The sequence below is a fragment of the Ceratotherium simum genome, unplaced genomic scaffold (assembly GCF_057802395.1).
Source record: "Ceratotherium simum simum isolate JZ-2026a unplaced genomic scaffold, ASM5780239v1 HiC_scaffold_44, whole genome shotgun sequence".
Classification (NCBI taxonomy): Eukaryota; Metazoa; Chordata; class Mammalia; order Perissodactyla; family Rhinocerotidae; genus Ceratotherium; species Ceratotherium simum.
The window spans coordinates 1,029,675-1,048,889 of NW_028261260.1; the positions used below are offsets into that span (position 1 = coordinate 1,029,675).

Below are 19,215 nucleotides of genomic sequence, written 5' to 3' on the forward strand. Positions count from 1 at the left end.
AGGCTCCCGGGGGAACTGAAACTGATGACCTGGGTTACATTGAGCCCAAGAGATGAGGTTCAGGAGAAAAAGCAGGACAAAGGCCAGAGGTAGGAGAGAGCCAGCCCCAGGGGAGGAGTGTTTCTGAGCACAGCCAGGGAGGGTTTGTTATCTGATGGCTTCTGTCGGGCTGGGAGCTTGCCTCAGTCCCCGGAGGGAGAGAGGAGGATGAAAGGGCTGCTGTCAGGCTGATAGGAAAACCCTCTTCTGTGCCAGTAGGGCTGTGTTCAGGCCAGGTGCAGGTGATCAGGTGGGACAAAGGACGAGTAGGCTGTGGGAAAGGGGATCAGGATCTTAGAATAAATGTCTTGGCACCCATGTGCCTTCCTCACCCCTGCCCGCACCAGGACAGGGCATCCCGCAGGGATGAGGAGCCTCGCTGGTGTCCCAAGTCTTCTCCTTGGGGAAGTGTGCAGGATTTGGCTACTTGCGGCAAGAGAGGACTGGGGTCTCCACCCCACAATGGTTTCTGTTAGTCTACAATCACGCTCTGATTACATCTGCTCCCTGAATGAACCTCCACTCCGGGGTCTGTGCCCTGCCCTGGTCCAGCCTGGTCCTCCCTCTGCCCAGCTGGGATCCGTGGCCCTACTGGCTGCCTCTTGCTGGACTCGGGAAGCCATTTAGGGCACTGAGTGGTTGGCAGAGCTGGGGACAGCACCTCACACGCTGCAGACCGACCCTCCTTTGCAGCTTCTGGCAGCCCATCACTGAGTACAAGGCTGCTCATCATATCTTGGCCTCCATAAGGTGCAGAGCCCAGGGCCTAGCTCCTGGTGCACATCTCGTTCCTGCCTAAACTCACTCCCCTGGTGATCTCACCAGTCTTGTGACTATAATCCCATCTCCGAGCTGATGGCTCCTGAATGGCTCGCTCCCTTACACTCCAGACTCAAATGCCCTGCTCTCTTCTTGTCCTCTCCACAACTGTTATCCATCTCAAGTTCAACATGCCCCCAGTTAAGCTCCAATGAAACAAGAAAGATTCCCCCTCCACACCTGCCCCTCCTGCACCTTTCTCCATCCCCGTTAGCAGCAACTCTAACCTTCTGCTTTCTCAGCCAAAAACTCTGGAATCGCCCTTGACTCCCATCTTCTCTCTCCCCACATCTAATGCATCAAAAACTCCTGTTGGTTCCATCTTCAAAACACACCCTGAATCGGAACCTCCTCCTCACCTCCACTGCCACCACCTGGTGCAGGCCACCGTCAACTGCTGCCTGGGCTGTTGTAGGCGCCTCCTCCCTGGTCCCCCTGCTTCTGCCCTGGCAGAGGAAGGTTCCCCCTGGGCTTTGGAGACTGAAAGAGGGGCAGCGGAGGTGCCTTGACCAGAGGGCTGGGGCCTCTGACACTGGACAAGTCATGGGCTTGTCCACTTGTGACACTGCCTGCTGTTGACTGCAGTCTTGGGCTCATGAAGGCCCACCACCCAGGCTCCCCTCTGGGGCTCTTATACCACAGGTTGTGAGACACTGACACTGGAGAACAGAGGAAGTTGGCAGAGTGCCTGTGAGTCCCTGGGCCGATCCCCATCCTGGCAGATGGGCCCACGTGAGTGCCCAGGGCCCTTCCTCAAACCACAACTGTGCCAGGGACAGCACACCACCCACACCATCCCACCAACTGCCCCCTGGGCTTCAGCTGTGAACTCAGATTGCTCCGGGGACCCTGCTTCCAGGTGGGGCAGGCTGGGGGTCCCCCAAACACCACCTCCTGGGATCCTAACCTGAACATGAGATTTACCATCTGGGGCTCAGCAAACTCCCACTGGGGAGCATCCTCAGCCCTGGCCTGTCCACTGGCGGGGGCACCCGGGAGGCAAGCTCACCCAGACAACCCCCCCAGTTTAGCCCTGGCTTCGTCCAGGCTGTTGGCTGGATGTGCATGTGAAAAGTGGGCCAGGAGCTCGTGCAGTGTCAGAATGTGCCTGGGAATCTTCAGGAGGGAGAGGCAGGGAGAGAGGGACAGAGGCAAGGATGAGGAAGGAGAGAGACTGTGATGAAGCAAGTCAGAGAAAGCAGCAATGTAGAGAGGGAGAGAGAAAGCAGATGGAGGATGGTTCTCTGAACTCCCAGCACTCCCATGAGCAGGGCTGAGGACGGACACCCACAGCACTTCTGATCTCAGACTCTAATGTGGAGACTTTTCCAGGGTCTTGTCTAGGGCAAGAGCCCAGAGCTTGAGGCTCTAAGCCAGCAAGAGGAAGGGCCTGGAGGTGGGCTCAGGACCAGGAGCTCCCCCTCGCCTTCCCACACTGCCTGCTCTGTGGAGCTGGACAGGCCTGCGGTCTACTAGGTCAGGGGCTGGCTCTAACCCCATTCTCCAGGCAGCCCAGAGCTGGGGCCTGTTAGGGCTTGGGCTCTCCCGGCCATGGCCCCCTGGTGCCCCCAGGTGTGGCTTCCTCCCAGATGTGGCCCTCACTGTCATGGCCCCCAGTGGGCTCCCCATGCATTTGCTCTCAAGGACAGGGCTAAATGCCAGCTGGAACATGGGGTCAGTAAGGAAGGTCTCCAAAACTCTCTCCTTGCAGTCAGTTTGGCCTCATAGTGCTTCAGCAGCTTGTCAGTCACTGTTCTGCTTGCAGTTGGCCAGGGTCTGCAGGCTGTACTGCTGGCTGGATACTAGCTCCTGATAGAAATTGAACACGGGCAGCAGGATGGCCAACATGTCTGCTCGGTGAGATGCCCCACAAACCCTCGGTCACCCAGCTCCACCCACGGAGGTCAAGGCCAGGCTCAGACCTCCCACCCAGAGACACCCTTGCCTTTGGGGATGACTCTGGCACCACTGCCCTATCCAGGGCCAGATAGGTGGCCCCAGGCATTGGGACCACATCAGAGTCACAGATCTTTATAGAGATGGGGCTCCGTCTACTCTGACACCTGTGTATTGGAAGGTCGGAGAGGGCTGTTATGGGTGCTGTGGTGTGCCCCACTGCCTGAAGGGTCTGAAGGGCCACCCAGCTCCAGAGTTTTGGGGGTTCAGCTGAGGTCTCTGTGGTAACTGAATTGCAGCTCCACATCCCCCTCAGCCCTGGCTCCCCCAAGAGGCCTCCCAGAGTGCCCGACCAGTGACAGAAGTGACCCATCCGTGGTCATAAGGTGAATCAGTAGCTGGCCTGGAACCAGCTCTCTTGAGTCCCCCATTCCAGGGCTTCTCCCCACATGACATGCCCTCCCGGGTCATGTCCCCTCAGCTCTCTGTCCCTTTATCTGTGTGTCCCTGTCCTTCCATGCCTCCCCAGGTTCAGCAAGGTGGGTCTGTTGCTGGCCTGCTCTGTCCCAACCTCCTGGATACACAATACCCTGCCTTCCAGCCCCTGAAAGCCCAGCCAATCTCCCCAAACCTGCCCTTCAATACTTGATTGGCAGGGATGAACCCACTGAAACCTCTGCTTATAAACTCCATTAAAAAAGAAAAACGTGCTTCCTTTGCGATAAACTCTTAAGTGGGACCTCTTACACTACCCAAGGGACAGCACCTTCAATGACGCAACTACAGGAAGTGCAGACCTTTTCCTTCTAGGTAGTCTTCTCATTGTGACCTTGGGGAAAAGCGGGGCTCTCTAACTTAGGAAAGTGAACAATAAAAGGGTCACACTCAGTGTGGGAGAGGCGCGATGCAGGGGTCCTGCTGTGCAGCCCTCGGGGCCATCAGGACGGTGCAACCAGCTCGGAGAGCAGTGACGCAGGGTGGACGGAGTGGGAGCCTTGACCGTGCTTCTACCTTTTCTTTGTCATTCTACTTTTGGAAACCTGTCCCAAGGAGACGCTCTCTCATATGAACATTTCAGATGCAGAGATGAGTGTTTCTAGTAGTTGCGACAACTGTAAGAGCCAATGATGGGAGATGGCTGCATGGATGAGGGCATGCTCACAGGTACTGGAGCATCATACAGCCATCAAAAAGCATGTGCTAATCTTAAGTAAAAAAAAACACATCAATATTCAAATTCAATATTCATATGTGTGACATTATGTAAATCAAATGGGGGGGAATCCCAAGATCTGTGTATAGAAAAAAGTTTGAGGAAAACACATCAATGTGTTTACAGTGGTTATCTTTGAGAAGGAGAACTATGGTTGATATAGCTTTTAACATTTTCTGCTTTTCTAGATAGTCAAATTTTCTCAAATGTGTTCATATATATTATTTTTAAAAGGGAAAATAGATAAGAAACTAAAAATATCTCTTCTTCCTAGAAAAACAGCTTTTGCCAACTTGTCTTTCCTCTTCTGCTCCCTCTGAGGGATTATGTGAGTTTTTAAGGGGCTACTGTTACACTCGGGGAGGATGGAAGTGCCGCCAGCCTGGAGGAGTGGGCCTTGGAGAGGGACTTCTCAGGTGGTGGCTGGGGACCTCTGCCAGGGCTGGCTGCTCACCCAGGCCCCAGTGGGCCAGCTGGAGATGCAGGTCTTCAGGCCTTGGTAAAGATGTGGTGCAAACACACGATGGCCTCACTGACAGAGGAAGCACAGTATAAGCTCCGGCCATGGAGTTCCTGCCCCTCAAAGGGCCTCTGCCCCCAAGTCCCAGCAGAGCTGAGGGGCCCAGGGAGAGGGCAGGGGCTGCCACCGTCCGTGGGACTCTAGCAGCAAACACCTTTCTCAAGTGACACCTTATGTGAAAACCTCATCAGCGGGATAGACTATGTAACTTGTGGGGCCCAGTGCAGAGCAAATATGCAGGATCCCTTCTTTAAAAAATGACAAAATTTCAAGATGGTGACAGCAGAGCTCTACACAAAACACAGGCTTTTCTAAACATGGGTCACACTCCCCAGAAGCCGGCAGAGGATGGGAGCTGCTCTCGCTGCCAGCCTTCCTGGCATCCTCAGTGCCCACCTGCTGGGGTGACCCTAAAGGATCTTAGAGGAACTCAGGGCTCTAGAGAATTCAGAGGAAATGCCACTGATGGTGTGAAAAGAGCTAAGGCTTGAGACCCACTCAGAGCAGGCTCAAATCCGCCTTATGCTGCTTCTCAGCTGTGTGACCTCCAGCAAGATGCCTAACATCTCTTAACTTCAGGTCGTTCCTGGAGAATCTGAAGGTGAAATGAGGTCACCCCTGCAAGTAATGGGACAATTTGAGGGCCTGATGCAGAGAAGGTGCTCAGTAAATGCTAGCTCTCCACAACCCCATTTTGAGGGAAAACAGAAAAGCAAAAACACCCAGATTCTCCCATGCAAGTGCCCTGTCACCACCTAAAGAGCACTGGGGAACATGCCTTCTCACTAGCAGCTTAGCACCAGGCTGGGTAATGGCCCTCTGAGCACCCCTGGCAGCCACATTTGCTGTGGCTCCCCTCCCAGCATCCTCCTCCCCACCCATGCTCCCCAGCCAGCCAGCTCCAGAACACAGCCTGAGTCTCCTCTCCAGGGTGAGCTGTAAGGATGCCAGAGAGACTTCTGCTACTTCCTGCAGCCCCCTCCCCTCCCAACTGTTCCTCCTCTGCCTCTGCTCATAACCCCCATCTCCTACCACCCTGGAGAACTGGGAACTTCCCCAATGTGTCTGGGGTTTGAGCTGAACGACATAGGGGATGCCATAGGGACTCTGTCGTACACCCCATTTGTGGACAGGAAAACAGGCCCAGAGAGAAAGTGTGAACCCCCCCGGGAGTCAGGGCAGCCCCAGCCTAGGAGCCTGTCCTCATCTCCCTGCCGTGGTCTCTGTCTTTCTCTGCCACATCAGATGCCCCTCCCTGGTCCCATTGTCCACGTGTGCTCTCTGCTCCCTCCTCTGTGATGACCCAGCACTTTGGCTGTTGGAGGCCCCTGGTGTTGTCCTCCTCGGGGATGTGTCACAGGGGGCTGTCCCCTCTCCCAGCAGTGTGTTGCCTGAGGGCAAACCCCCACCCTGGGGTCTCACTCCCGCAGTACAACAAGAGCAGGAGTGGAAGGTGCTCAATGGGTGGAGACATCCCTGAGCTGTGTGGCAGACGTCCAAAGATAGTAGCTTAGGAAATCACAAACACGCCACAGAGCCAGCTCTGCTCCCTTTTCAGGGCACGTGGCTTTGTCCCCTCAAGGCCACTTGCTGAACCGCAGGATGAATGGGCTCTGACAATTGAGCTAATGGAGCACTTTGAAAGCAAAATGGGACAGTTACCCGCTCTCCACTTCTGGGTTACTAAAACTGCCCCGGCCTGTGCTTGAAGAGCGGCTGAAAATATCTAATGGAGAAATATGCATTGCTGATGCAGGCTTTTCTATTTTTTCGATTCTCTGAGACCCTTGGCACATGAAAAAATGGCTGTTCTTGGATCTGAACTCTAAAGAGCTAAGGGACTCACACACAGGCTCATGGAGAGCTCAGAGACACGTGAATGCCCAGTCAGCACACTTACTGTCCTGATGTCATCACCCTCATGCCAGTCTGCTGTCTTTGCCAGTTCTGGTATCTGCACGTGGTATCCTTTTCTCTTTAGGCTGGAGGGATGTGTGTGTGTGTGTGTGTGTGTGTGTGTGTGTGTGTAAGACTAGTCTGTATGTAAAACTGATGGCGCTCTTCTCAGATACGTCTACAAGACATCTACTCCCCAGGGACAAGAGCAAAAACCAGATGCCGTCAGGTCAGGCACTCTGCTCCCTGCATAGGCAACACTGGCAGTCTGGGAATCTGATTTAAGGATTGGGCCAGGTTGGCAAAGCTCTGGAAAGCTGTGAGCCTGGGGACCCTGCAGAAGCCTTGGACCATGGCCCAACCCTGCTACAAACCAGTGTCAGGATGGCGGCAGGAGCCCCAGCCCCACTGAGATTGCAGAGGCCTCCTTTCCCTTATCCTGCAGGTCCCTTCTGGGGATGCATTTGCTTTGGATCTGGGTTTTCTTGGCTGACATCAGGGCCTGCTCAGCTGACCCTTGTCAACGATGTCCATGGAGAGTTTGGAATTTGGCTTACACACCAACTCGCCAGCTAGAGTCCAGCTCTGTCTGCCCAACTGGGTCAATGCCTGGTGTCTCAGCTGAGCCCTGCCCACTTTCCACCCCACAGTCTGACCTTCTTGGCCCATCAGAGGCAAACCCTCATTTGTCACACTCCTTAGCAGCACTGCTCATCGGCTCCTGCCACACCCCAGTCCCCTCTCTGGAGACAGTGTCTTTAATCCAGAATGCATTTAGTCAGTGCAGTCATTGGTGGAGGAATTAGTCCTGGGTTTTCTCTCTTTTGTTAGCAAAGTTTTGCTAAAGATCTCTGTACTTCTTGCTTTTCCAACATCTGCCAGTTGGAACAACTGGCAGAACAACTCAGTTCTCTCTCCTTCATTCTCCATTCCCTCTGGCCTCTTCCAAGCCTAAGAGATGCCCATCTCTGTCTCCCTTTGTGCCAATCCTGTCAGCATGTCCTGATGGAGTCTCTGTGGTGGGCACCATGCTGGGCATGGGTGAGACACAGCCAGAGGTGGATGTCAGATCCCTTCCCTGGAGGAGCTTCCAGCCTAAGAAGAGGGTCAGATACCCACAGAGGTAACTTATACTCCAACAAGGTGCACACCTCCTGCAGTGGGAGGGTCTCACCATGGAAGCCACAAGCGCTACCCAGAGGTTTTGCAGGACAAATAGGAGCCCAATTGCGCTGGCCCCGTGGTGTAGCAGTTAAGTGCACGAGCTCCGCTGCTGGCTGCCCGGGTTCGGATCCCGGGCCTGCACCGATGCACCTCATGTCAGGCCATGTTGTGGTGTCATCCCATATAAAAGTGGAGGAACATGGGCACAGATGTTAACCCAGGGCCAGTCTTCCTCAGCAAAACGAGGAGGATTGGCATGGATTTTAGCTCAGGGCTTATCTTCCTCACAAAGAAAAAAAGGAGCCCAGCAAGTGTGTTATAGAATGGAAGGAATTGGAGCAGAGGGGATGGTGTGAACAAAGATGCAGAGTACGACAGGGTGTTGAGTGCAGGGCAGCAGGGTTGGGGATGGCAGGAGGAACATGGGAAACAAGACTCAAGGCACAGAGTGGGCCCTGCAGAGGGGCTGACTGGGGAGGGGTCAAGGCGGCCCTCTCCATGTCAAAGTTGGTTTGCAAACCTGATTCCATGGCTACAGTTTTACCTTAAACCCTGAACTAAAGATCTCTGCAGTTTCTTGCAGAGTCAGGCTTGCAGGATTCTGAGTGCTACCAAGTCAGGAAAATATCACCACCATCTCTAAACTCCTACCCTGCCCTTTAGAGCTGCCTGAGCCATCCCAACTTACTTCCAATCATAAATGGGAGAAAAATAGCTATTAAAACAATGAAATGGTGCCAAACTGAAGATTCTAGAGGAGGGGAGGATTCTTCTCAGAGGAGGATGCTCCCTTTGTTTTAGATGGTCCTTGGAGCTTTTTGGTTACAAAAGATAAGGCCCAAGAGGGCTGTTTAGATGGAAAAGAAGAGACTAAGCAGAGCTGGATAGTTTTGCTTAATAAATTTTGTGCAGACTTTTGTTTGGGTATGCTCTCCCGTTACCTCTAGGGAGACATGGCTGTAGGTGGGGGCTCCAGGGATGGAGAGTATACATGGAGTAGAGACAGGGCCAATGTCCTTGATGTGTGACCTGTCCACAGCCCGCTTAGAAGGGCCTAATGCCTGGTTTCAGGCTCTGTTGTTGTTGCCTTGAAATTCTTAAGAGCCTTGCATTTTCATTTTGCACTGGACCCAGCAAAGTATTTAGCTGGTCCTGAAGAAAGTGTATACAAGGGTATATTGGTAAAGGATTAATGACCAGCTCTCTGAAAAAACTCTGACTGGTAGCACTGGCTGATTTCCATGGTGTAAACATTCCAACCTTGGCCCATTTTAAGCTACCAAAGGGCGAATAACAAGCTTGAAAGAGTCTTGAAAATTTCACAACAAACTTGCAAATTGGTATAAGCCAGCTCCAACACATCACTGGACGGGGGAGAGGGTCTTGGCAGATAAAGAGATTATGAACACCCCCACCACCAACAAAATGGTGTTGGAAGCATGTGGAGAGAGGCCAGTGTGAGGAGAGGAGGTCAGCAAGAAATCCGTGTAGCAGGAAAGGCTGAGTGACAGAAGGGCAAGGATGTCTTCTATTCACCTTTAAGCCATTTTCTGTTTCAGTACTGCAAACCCCTTCTACTGTATCTAAGCCTTTCAGAAAGTCTGGTCTATACTTGGCTGGTGTCAGGGGCTTGGGGACTGAAAGAAGAGCCAGTTGGGTGTCATTAGGTCTTTCCTGGATACTCTGGTTGTCCTCCTGGGACAGGGCAGGACTGTACTTCCCAAGCCCCTGAAGTTGACTGTGTTCAAGTGACTCACTTTGTCCAATGAAATGTGAGCAGTGCTGTCAGGCACCATTTGCCACATTGCTTCCCCTGCCATGGGACTGGTGAATTTCCTGATTGTGGGAGACCCATCAGCCTGTGACCCTGACTCTGAGTGAGAATGTTGTGGAGCGGAACCCACAATGGACACACAGTGTGAGAGAAAAAGCAATCTTTGTTGTTTTAAGCCACTGAGACTTGGGGGTTGTTTGTAATTGCAGCAGAATCTAGCTCCACCTGATGGACACAAGGAGTGCCCATACGGGGGTAAAGAGCAGTCAAGACTGAGTGAAGACAGCCACTGTGAGAAGTGATACAAGAAGCCAGGAGAGCAGAATTGGAAGCCAGACGTGGCCATGAAAATGGAAGACCCTGAAAATCCTCAGGAATAAGTGGGATGGGGCTTGAGGAGTTTTTCTGGCTATCAGGTGGACCATGAGAGCTTGAGGCCATCCAGGTGACACAGTGGTTCCCGAACATGCACCTTTTATCTGGCTCGTCTCCCCAGCAAGGAAGGAATAAGTTGTGGGGCAGGCACAGGCCAAGGATCTGCAGCCAGGAGACCCAAGGTTAAGCCTGGATTCTAGCACTGGAAGTGACCTTGGAGTGACCTTGGATAAGTCCTCCCTCTTCTGTGGACCTCTGAGTTCTCAGATCCCTCCCAGCTCTGACTTTCTAAGACACTCTATCTTTGTCACGGGCGTCACTCATCACTTACTTGGCTTCTCAGTGCCTCCTGCCTACCTGATGGCCTACTTCCTGGGAAATGGGCTCTGTTTCACCCTCCTAAAGCCCCTCCAGAGCGCACAGGTGCCCTCTGCCCTGCAGGATGTGGATGTGTGTGTGTGAGTGAGAGTGAGTGAGAGTGAGAGACAGTGAGAGACAGTGAGAGAGAGAGACTACAGCCAGAAGGCTTTACCAAGCTGATCTTTCAGTCTTCTTAAAGAAATCCTTTGCCCTGGAGAGTAATGCACTCAGTTGAAAACGTTGCTCCAAATTCCCACCAAACAGGCCTCTGCTGCCACACTGACAAACACACACACACACACACACTTTCACTCAAAACTGACCAGTTTTGTGCTCCCCAGCACCAGATAGGGCCCTGCCTTTTGCACCCACCCCTTCTCTGGCCTACCAACCCCTGAAACCTTTCAAGGCCATATGCGACATGAACCCACACCTTCTTTGGCCATAAAATGACTCATTTTCTAGCTGGGTTCACACCACAAACTCTATTATGGCACCAATCACACTCTACCCCAATCAGACCTTAAGGGTAGAATCTTCCATCTCTTTACTGCCTGCCACAGAGCCTGATGCCCATTCATTCATCAAGCCCTTACAGAGTACCTACTATGTGTGAGGCAGAAGGGACAGAGTGATAAAGGACATCCCTGCTTTCAAGGAGGTCTCACCAGGCCGGGTTGGGGACAGACACCCAAGGACCTGGCTCTGACATGGCATGCTGAGGGTGGGAAAGCCGTGGGAGCAGGGGGCAAGGAGAACATTCTGGGATGAGAGTCCCCAGGAGGAGGCATTCGAGCTTGGTAGGATCCCACCAGGCAGGGAAGCGTGGGGGTGGCAGGGGCACTCCAAACAGAAGCCCCAGCATGTGCAAAGGCCAAGATGTGCACAGCTCATGACCAGGGAGCACTGGCTGGATCCCCAAGTGATGGGGGAAGAGGAGCCTGGGGAAGAGGATGAGGCAGTGGTCAGCTGATCTTAGGCAGTTAGTGAATGAGTGAGTGAGTGAATGAATGACACCCGACACCCTCGATCATGAAGCCACTAACCTGGTGCTGGTCCCTAGACCTATTCCCTGGTCCCTAACAACGACTCAGCTTGGTTTCAGGGATATGTGTAGGGCTAGGATAGATCTCAGAATGAACCAGATGGTTTAGACTCGGGACAAGCCCCCATCCCAGGAGCGACATGGGAAGAGGCTATGAGTAGAGTGGCAAGACTAGCAAGTAGACAAGGAGACGTGGGTTCTAGTCCTGGCTGTGCCACCTCCCAGCTGTGTGAGCTTGGGCAGGTGACTTGAGTTCTCTTAGCCCCCTTCCTCGTTCAATCCTATGATTATAGCTATGGGGACTGACTAAGGAAGCATGTCTGACAGTGCCTGGTGCAGGGTAGAGGAGGTGTGTGGAATCTGAAACTTTTGTTCAACCTCAAGTTCCGAGCTGACATGACCATCAGTTCAGAGCTTGGCAGCAGCACCATAAGGTGGAATTGGCAACTTCAGATCTTTGAACATTCCAGACAGAGCTGGCTTCAAAGTCATGTGATGGGGTCCTATGCTCAGAGGGCCCCGTGCTTGGGGCTTCAAGTTCCGCAGTTGTAACCTTGTAGTTCTTAACCATTTCTCTTTTATTTGTTTTCATGAGTAACATCTGATGGAACAATGGAGCACACCCCAGGGGCTTGGAGCCTCAGCCCTCATGTGTTCCTGCCTCCTGCTGCCTCACTGGGATGGTCTCTCAGCTGCTTGCTCCACACACGTTGGCACCCCAGAACCCATGACCTCCTCTACCCTCTCTCTGGGAGCAAATGGGTCTAGTCAGCAAGGAAAACTCACATCCCTCCGTGAGTCACCCTCAACCCTCTTCAGGAGCCTCGGTGTAGGTGCAGTAAGAGTGGGTGCAGTGCAATCCCGATGGTGTCTCAGGGCAGGGTGAGGGACAATGCCTGGGCACTAGGTGGGTGACTCAGCAGGGACATCTTGCCCACCCCTCATCTAGGTACCAAGTGTATCATGGCACAGAGGTTAGAGGAGGTTGGAGGTTGAAATTGGGGGGGGCGCCTGTCTGCCATGGGTGGGTTGGTGGGCTGTGAGAAGGGGAGGTCGACTTCCCCGACTCCACCCAAGGCCTTGCATTTTTCCCTTGCCTCAGGCCCTACAAATCATGCAGCCGACCCTCGTTAGAATCTATGTTTCCATTTTCCCGTCCTCAGCTCAGAGTCCACGGTCCTCGTGTGACGTGGCCAAATGGCTCTGAGCATGTGGTGAACATGGTGAGATGAGGGGGGAGAGGCAATCAGATCATTCGGCGCTGGGGTAGACAGCTGGTGAGGGGCGTCTAAGGGGCTGAGAGCCAAAGCCTTCCAAGCTTTAATGTAAATGGCAATCGACTGGGATGTTGTGAAAGTGCAGATTCTGATTCTGGAGGTCTGGGCAGGGCCTGAGATTCTGCATTTCTAACATGCTCTTGTTTCATGGACCACATTTTGAGTAGTGAAGTTCTAGAAGGCTTAATTTAGCAACAGCATGGCCTCCAGACCGATGAGCCTGGAGCCGGTGAGCCCCTGTAGGAGCTCTTATGACAGGCAGAGAGAACGACTGCTTGGAACTGAGCCAGGAGCCCACACTATGATGACTTACCAGGGACTCTGTGTCCCCGGACTCTTCAGCTGATAATGTGGGGATGCTTACTCAATGTGGTCATCAGCAGAGTAACTAAAAACTCGCCCATAAATAACCTCACTCAATCCTCACACCCTTGTCAGGCAAGTATAAAAAGGCTGTTTTATAGATGAAGGAATGGACGCATAGAGGATGGGGGGGCGCACTCCAAGTTGCAATTGTCAAGTGGCAGATCTGAACTCAGATCTGACTAAGGCCCTTCCCACTTTGCCAGCATCACTAAATTTACTTTTGGAGACTGGCTTAGTTGTGGCTGGAAGCTGGTCCCCGCTGCCGGTCATGTGCCCCCCCGATCCTGCTGAAGCCTGGAGTGTGAGGTGTTGGGCCTGTGCCCTGGGCACCCCGGCCACCCTCCTCTGCACCCCTCGTCAGCAGTCACCTCTGCCTTCAGCCACTCGATATTGATCTCCCCATTCTCGATCTGCTGCCGTAGTTGCTTGGCCACTGTCTTCTCGTCTCCACGATCTGCAGCAGGTGCAGGTACTTCTGCATCAGTGCTTCGTGCTCCCTGGCCAGGGTCTGGGAGCTGTGGACAGACAGACGTGGTAAGACACTGCCTTCTTGTCCCCCAGAGATCCAAGCAGAAATGGGGCTCCCACACTGACTGCAATTAGAAGATCCTGACTCCCAGACATGGTGCACAGGGCCTTGACCTGGCTGCTGTGCTGTTACCGACTGCTCTGGCCCCTTCTCCAACTCCTGTCTCACACTCTGACCTCTGGTTCCTCTAACTGATCCTGTTCTCTCCCCTCCCCCTCCAATCCACCCCCCCCGGGCCTTTGTACAGTCTCGCTCTCTTGTTAGGGGTAATGCATCCGGTGACTTTAACTTAGAGTCAATGCTCAAGTGGAACAACAAAGCCTGGATGACAGCACATCTGTTTAGTACATCGTTCACTGAATATTTTGAACTCACTGTTGAGACCTACCGCTCAGAGAAAGAGATTCCTTTCAAAATATGACTGCTCACTGGTAAGCCATGGAGAGACTGATGCTGGTGTGTGTCCCCCTCCACACACACACAGAAGTTAGCAAAAGTCTTATGACTCACATAATAGACGTCTCTGAGGAGAGCAGGGCCAAAATCACAAGCAGCTCTGAAATGGCTTGAGGGAGCAAGGAAAGAAGCCAGGCCTGGGTTTTTATCGTGGTTGGAGGTTTTAAAGAAAAAATATTCAATGACACTTGTCAAAAATGGTAAGGCATATTTTATTCAGAACCACTGCAATATGTAGAGACCACTGTGATGGGATTCACAGCTGGGGAGAAATGAGATTGGGCTCGACTTTGAATGCAGCATGGGCAAGTGAGCATTCACGGCCAGGCAGCATTGTGGGGGTCAGGAGATGGAAAATTACTAAGAGAAAAAACAAGTGTTGGGGTTTCTAGCTAACCTGACCTAACAAGATTATTATCAAAGCCAGGCCAGAGTTATCAGACACCACCTGAGGGATGGTGGGGGACGTGGAGAAGCCCAAGCAGATCTCGAGGGTGATCAGATCTACGGGTGTGGGTTCTGCTTAAACTGACTTAGCAAGGTTCTTACTAAAACTGGATTTTACAAGGAAGTGCACACACAAACCTAGGAAAAGGTTCAGGATCCTGACTAAAGTTTGGTCAAAGCAAGAAATCTTTGCCAGGGGTGAGACCAGGGCGAGAGTTCTGCACACATACAGGGGCTTGTGTGGTTGGATCCGAAGCCAATGCCAGAGAAGGGAGACTCTGGACTTGCTCTTCAGCTTGTCCAGGTGTGGACATGAGGGAAAGAGGGAGAGGAGAGGCGTAAGCTGTCAGCACACATCAAAAAGTGCGGAGTCTGACTGCTCATTACAAGGACAAACATGCAAAGAAAAGCATGCATTCGCAATGGCTTGTTTTTATATAAAGAAACACTAACAGAAGCTCAAGAACGATCAGAACTGTGCACTGGGGGTGGCTGGAGTAAGTGCTGCCATCTTGCTGTCCTGTAGGCCACGGGGACCAGTTCCACATCCCATAGAGTGTTGCCCAGAGCTCTACCCTCGTGGTGGTCCCACTCAGGGGTGGTGAGGAGGGGGACGGAGCCTGGCGGTGCAACAGCCTGAGGCCTGAGATGGTGTTCGCTGTGCGGCCACGATCTGCTCCCATTGGCCAGGCAACGAGGAGAAACCACCGTCTCCTTCCACAGGTAACTGGCCGCCACTGCCAAGTCAGCCCCCCATGAGGTCCAGCCCGAGGTGGGCAGCACTTTGTGCTCGGGGCCTGTCCAGCAGGTGAGTCAGCGCTGGGTGCTGTGTAGCTGTGGTCTGCGCCACCGTCTCTGCTGGGGCACCTCGGGCCACCATGGCCACCCCACAGCCACCAGCACCCACCTTATGGCCTCCACCACCCTCTCACCCCCACCCTGCAGCCACCCTGCTCTCCACTGATTTGGGCTAGGGCCAACAATGTCAAGTAACAGGATAGTCTGGAAACGCTCTTCCTTAGGTCACTATCTTCTTGGATTTGCTGTGACTTTTCTGCTCTTTTGATGGCAGGGAGCCTGCCTTGATCTCTGCAATCAGGAATGTGGCTGAGCAAATGCAGCTTGTACCTGCTGGATGGATACACCTCCCAGATGCTCTGTTGCTAGAAGGTTCCTGGCAGTGCAGGGAAAGGTGGCTCTGCAGGTGGAGGTGAGTGCTGGAGAGGTGTCTGACAGCATCCTGGGCAGAGCAGGTCAAGGCCCACTCCTCATGGGAAGGCTGACCCTGTGGACTTGGACTCAGACAGCATCCTGGGAGGAGCAGGGTTCAGCCCACTCCTCAAGGGGAGACTTACGCTTGGGACTCTGCATCTGACAGCATCCTGGGTGGAGCAGGGCGAGGCCCACTCCTCACGGGGAGGCTGACCCTGCAGACTGGGCATCTGACAGCATCCTGGGGGAGCAGGGCACGGTCCACTCCTCATAGGGAGGCTGACCATGTGGACTTGGATTCTGCATCTGACAGCATCCTGGGTGGAGGAGGGCACGGCCCACTCCTCACCGGGAGGCTTACCTCGGGGACTCGGTGAAGGGGCTCCTCTCTACACATCATCCTTGGGCTCCTACAGCAGGGTGAGGGGATTGCTTTCCCCCTGGCCTGGCTCCCTTCGTGAGGGCTTCTGGAATTCAGCTAGTTCAATGAGTCCTTTCCTGCGGACTCCACACTGGAGGTCCCAGAACAGTGCGCTGAAGACATTCTACTTTGAAAACCTCCTGGCAGATCATTTTGTTTCATGTTGCAGGTTGTTACTGAATTTTGAAAGACCTGAATGCCACTTGTTGTCTGTAGTCTTATTGAAGGTTTACAGTGGTTTGTTCTAATTCGGAAGTTGTTACAATCTATCCAAAGAACTAGTAACATGAGCTTGTTTCAGAGGTCAGCCACCCTGCTTTCTTGACGGTTTCCTTCAGAGCCTGTGTCCCAAAAGTTTTGTTACTGTTTTGAGAATGAGGCAAAGCCCTGCAGAGAAGGTGGCTCTTGGCATGTGTCATGGTCTAATGTGGTCTGGGGGCAAATGAGGTAGGAGTCCTTTGGTAACTAGTCACAAAGCATTGAGAAAGGTTAGAAAGTCATGTTGCTTGGAACTCCCTGAGGACCTAGTATCCACCTGGTCTGGTCCACAGTGGCCTCAGGGGGGTTAGATGACCTCAAGTGGAACAGAAAGCCCTCGGGACAGACCCCCCCAACCCCCGACGTGCACAGTTTGGTCTAAATAGAGATTTTACCTTAATGAGGAGAAGAGATTATGAAGTGTCTTGGTCAGTACCTTGCAGGGGCTGGTTGATTTGTACAGGAAGCAGCTTTCCTCCTGGTAGTGGGAGGACAGGAGGAATACTGATCCACAGCTCTTGGGGCTGACCTCCCCTTGGCGGTGGTCTCGCATCCTCAGCTGCTTGAGCAGAGCTGGGGCCAGGCACCCTGCTGAGTGCCTGGGAGGCTCTGCTGGCCGACACCTGGCCTGGCTTTGAAATAGTGGGACCAACCCTCCCCGTTTTAGCACCCAAAGTCTTGCATCCTAAGGACAGCAGGAGGATTGGGCAGCCATGAGCTTCTAAGAACTATTTCTGAGGCTTCTTGAAGCCTTTCCTGTTGTCTTGATGCCATCCTGTGTTATCTGCCAGAACGTCTGTGTCCCTACAGGGCACTTACCACAGCCTGGGAGGAGGTCCTCACCTTCCTTCCTTCTCTGCCCTACAGACGGTCACCTCCTTAAGGTAGACAGTGGGTCTTTCATGTTTCTATTCCAGTAATAAGTTGCAAGCAGGTGTTCCTTAAATCTTTACTAAAGGTTTAAATGGGCAAAGTGGCTACAGGTGTGGGTGTTCCCAAAAACACTTGTTTTGCTTTTATAGCTGATTATTTTAGGGGGAAACATTTAATTCTTTCTTTCTAATTACTTTTTCATTTATCCTTGCAGGCTCCACATAATGGGCTCAAAACGTCTGGTCCAGTGGTTAAAAGCTGTTCACAGGGGTGACTGGACCCCACTAAGCATTCTTTCGTCTGTACTGAATATTTCACCAAAAACAGCTCTAGGAAAGGCTGGAGGATCAGTACTATGTGCTCAAGCCATGGCCACGCCCTCCATCTTCCACCTGACTGAGACGGGGGGGCTGAAGGCCACAGCCACCCCAGGAGAAAGGACATCAGGAAGGCCACTGGGGGCCTGAGGAACATGCGCGTGGAGCAGATGGGAAAGGAGCTGCAGGTTCATTGTGGTCCTTGAGGGAAAAGCTGAGGGCCCAGCCGTGGTCCCGCAAGTGGAAGTAACCCGCTCTGCAGGGTGAACACGCACCCAGTGCCGCCCAGGAAGCTGCCAGTCAGGATTGGGCGCAGTCTCTGGAAGGAACTCCAGGAGACAGTGTGGCCTCCACAGCATTAGGCAGCCAAGGAGATGCAAACACGTCTGCTGTAGATGCTGGCGATGAGACCCCCTCTTCCCAGCCAGGGCCTGCTGGGTAAGAGTGGCATTTCCGTGGGTGACTTTATCCCTCAGGATAGGGGCGTGCAGATTTATTGGCTGGCTTCCTTCTTACAGTTTCTTCTCAGAGCACACTCAAGAGAGGCCATCTGTCCCTTGAGAGGCTGTTGACCAAAAGAGGCTGAAGAAGGATCTGGAGCCCAGCTGCAGCGGGACCAGCCTGGGGCCTGATGAGAGCTTGGCCCAGAACCCCCAAGTTCATCATTCACAATGATGCCTCAGAAACCCTCCCAGAGCCCCTCCACCCTCCGACGGATGTCACCCTGAAGCCAGCCGCAGAAGCTCTGCGGGGCGAGCACAGCGACACCAGCCCTCCGTCCCTCAGCTGAGTCATCCTGTCAGCACTGGGGGCCCAAGATCTCCTCGACTGCTGCACTCCTACTGCTTCTGCTCCCGGGGGAACAGGAGCACGGGTGCCGCCTGCGGGAGCAGGTGGAGAAGAACGGCGAGCTGAAGAGGGGCAGCCGCCGACAGCCAGGTGCACACGCTGCAGGAGGAGCTGGACGAGCTGAAGAGAGGGGCTCCCTGCCTTAGCAGCCTGCTGCCCCCCGCCGAGGTCAGTCCCGGTGCTCGGGGCTCCCCCACTGCCTGCTCATCATGAGGGGTTTCCTGCTCCACAGCAGACGGCCCCTGAGCACTTCTGTGTGCAGCATGCCTGCTGCTGTCTTGGGAGAAGGCTCTGCTGGTAGCCGCCCCTCGCAGACAGGGAGCCCAGGTTGCAGAGCTCACTCCGCTCGCTCTAGGGCGCTCGAGAGGCAGCGGTAGTTGTCAGGGTTTAGCAGGTGGGGAAGGAGGCATTGCAGGTCTGCTGGGAAAGCCAGACCTACGCAATGAATGGTTCCTGGACGGTTGGTTTTCCACTTGAACAGGAGAAAATCAGCTTCTGTTGCATCCCTCAAACAAATGTAAATTCCAATGAGTTAGGATGTAAATGTGAAATAAAATCGACATAGTAACTATTAGAATAGTTACAGGCGGGGCTGGCACCGTGGCTTAGCAGTTAAGTGCGCGCGCTCCGCTGCTGGCGGCCTGGGTTCGGATCCTGGGCGGGCACTGACGCACCGCTTCTCCGGCCATGCTGAGGCCGCGTCCCACATACAGCAACTAGAAGGATGTGCAGCTATGACATACAACTATCTACTGGGGCTTTGGGGATAAAAATATAAATAAATAAAATTAAAAAAAAAAAGAAAGAATAGTTACAGGAGACTCTTAAAGTCATGGGGGGGTTCTTTCCCTTCATGTTTTAATGAATATCCTTGAACTGAAGTCATTTTGAACATTTTAATAATTTCTTTAAAATTTGAAACATCTTTTTGAGTAGAATACATTCTCTTTTGTAAAAATTAAAACACTCCAGAAATATACAAGCTAACAAGTGGTAAAAACTCCTATTTCTCACATACCTCCCAACTTTTATTCCTTGTTGGTAGTAAAATTTGGTGTGTAATCTCCTAGACTATTTCCTGTGTTTTACATACATATTTCTCTACCTGT

At 53.0% G+C, this 19,215-nt stretch overlaps 1 pseudogene across 1 annotated transcript in view; it reads left to right on the forward strand.

The window, feature by feature from the left end:
• Positions 1 to 19,215, forward strand: part of LOC147911268 (peroxynitrite isomerase THAP4-like) — a 61,041-nt pseudogene that overhangs the window by 27,237 nt on the left and 14,589 nt on the right. The window contains exons 3-5 of the transcript XR_015551280.1: positions 14,900 to 14,984; positions 15,249 to 15,386; positions 17,155 to 18,274. The product of XR_015551280.1 is annotated as a peroxynitrite isomerase THAP4-like (transcript). The remainder of the gene's footprint in view (positions 1 to 14,899; positions 14,985 to 15,248; positions 15,387 to 17,154; positions 18,275 to 19,215) is intronic.